Source organism: Columba livia, unplaced genomic scaffold (genome assembly GCF_036013475.1).
Source record: "Columba livia isolate bColLiv1 breed racing homer unplaced genomic scaffold, bColLiv1.pat.W.v2 Scaffold_95, whole genome shotgun sequence".
In the NCBI taxonomy this organism is placed as follows: domain Eukaryota; kingdom Metazoa; phylum Chordata; class Aves; order Columbiformes; family Columbidae; genus Columba; species Columba livia.
This window is the reverse complement of record NW_027043818.1, coordinates 308,798-310,790: the sequence shown is the minus strand read 5'-3', so window position 1 is coordinate 310,790 and position 1,993 is coordinate 308,798. Positions and strand designations below refer to the sequence as shown.

The 1,993-nt window shown below is 57.6% G+C and overlaps 1 non-coding gene across 1 annotated transcript; it reads left to right on the top strand.

Moving 5' to 3' along the window:
* Nucleotides 1-1,579: 1,579 nt before the first annotated feature.
* Nucleotides 1,580-1,661, top strand: TRNAS-GCU (transfer RNA serine (anticodon GCU)). The gene has a single exon. It is a non-coding gene; the product is annotated as a tRNA-Ser (tRNA).
* Nucleotides 1,662-1,993: the final 332 nt, after the last annotated feature.

The window sequence follows — 1,993 nt, the reverse complement described above, 5'->3', positions numbered from 1 at the left end:
TGTCTCCCTCCACAAGACATGTCCTGCTACAGCCCACGCCTGCCAGCTGCCTGCGGCCCAGTCCCGCTTGCCAACAGCTGCAACGAGCTGTGCGACATCCAGTGCGCCGACTCCATCGCTGCGATCCAGCCCCCGCTGGTCCTGGTGATGTTGCCAGGCCCAATCCTCAGCTCCTTCCCTCAGAGCACAACTGTGGGATCCACCACATCGGCTGCTGTGGGGAGTTCGGTCAGCATTGCCATTGTGCATGTTGCTTCTGGGGGCTACCTGGGGATGGGTGTTTGGGTGGTCTGGGCCATGGGCTCTGCGGGCCTCTGGGACGCTGAAGCCAGTGGATTGCCTGCCCACGGTCAAGCACTGGGAGCCCGGAACAAACCCTGCAGCCAGCCCTGAGAGCACGGCCATGGTCTGCAGAGGAGTTGGGCTCCCACCGCTCCCCCTGCAGGAAGGGGCCTGCACGGGCCTTCTGCCTCTTCCCAAGGAAGCCTCTCTCTTTCCCCGTCTTGCTCTGCTTGACTTTATGCTTCCCATGAAATCCTCCCTTCCTCCCTTCCTTCCTTCATTCCTTCCTTCCTCCCTCCCTCCCTTCCCTCCTCCCTTTCCTCCTCCCTTCCCTCCTCCCTTCTCTCCTCCCTCCCTCCGCCCTTCCCAGTGGGTAATACGTGATTGCCAGAGCCTTGCAGGGGAGCTGGAAAAGCAGCATGCCTGTCAGGGAGGTGTTCCTTCAGACGGCAGCATTTCTCTGAGCTTTCCTCAGCCTCCAAACTGCGTTGCTTAAGCAGTTTTTCTCATTAAAGACAGTTGGCATCAGCTCTGCAGGACACTCCTATTTCATCCTCCCCTCTTCTCCAGTGCCAGCCAGATGAGAACCCAAAACAGTTCCTTGGTAAATGACAGGTTTACCCATGGTTCCTGGCCTTGAGAGAGCCTCATCTTTTGACCCTGACATCTCATAGCGCTGGAGGCAAGGCCAGGTGGAGTGAGAGCTCTTGTGGAAGGAGCCCCATTACTACTTGGCACAGCTCAAAAGCCACAAAACAAAGTATGATGTGAGTCTGAAAACTCACAGAACATCCCTGAGTGGAAGGGTTCCCTGGAGGATGATCTGTTCCAAGGCTTTGTGGGGAAGGGAGCCTAGATGAGATTATCTAGCGCCTGTCCAATCGCATCTTGAAAAGCCGAAGTCATGGGGACTCTGGCACCTCCCTGGAGAGGCTGTAAATTCCCTTGGAGGCACTGAACCGCCCCAGGGTCACTCTCCTGTGTTCCTTCCTGGGAAGGTGTGTGGGGCTGTGCTGTTCAGTCATTTCCTGATGTGAATGCTGAGACCTGTTTCCCAAAGGTCCTCAGAGCGCAGCCCAGCTACTGTGGGAGTGGGCCAGTCCCCAGAAGGCAAAAGCTGGAGGCTGTTTCCTCCCCTCCCACGTCCAGCAGGATAAGAAGGTGCAGGCATCAGGAGCCGCCACCGTCGGAGCAGCTGGAGCTGCAGCTGGAGCCGGAGCCAGAGCAGCAGGAGCAGGCAGCGCGAGATCAGGAGCAGCGGCAGTGCCAGCAGCCTCAGGAGCAGCAGCAGTGTGCTGGTGAGGTGGCCGAGTGGTGAAGGCGATGGACTGCTAATCCATTGTGCTCTGCACGCGTGGGTTCGAATCCCATCCTCATCGGGCACTTGGCAGTGTTCAGAGTTCCTGGGTGTGAGCAGCCTGATGTGTGCCCCCAGTGAGCCTTTGTTTTAAGACGAGAGTTGCCTGAAAAGACCTTGCAGGTGGCTCAGGACTCACCTCCGCACGAGCAAGAGGAATAGGAATGGAAAAGGAAGATCCAGGGAACTCACAGGACTGTCAGCCTCTCCTCAGCCCCTGGGAAGAGAGACACTGAAACATCCTGCAAGGAGTTTCCAAACACAGGCAGCACAGGAAGGTGGCTGGAGTAGTAAAGCATAAAGCTGCAGTCATGCTGAACCGCTGGTAGCCGTCTGCAGTGAGGTGACCGGCGT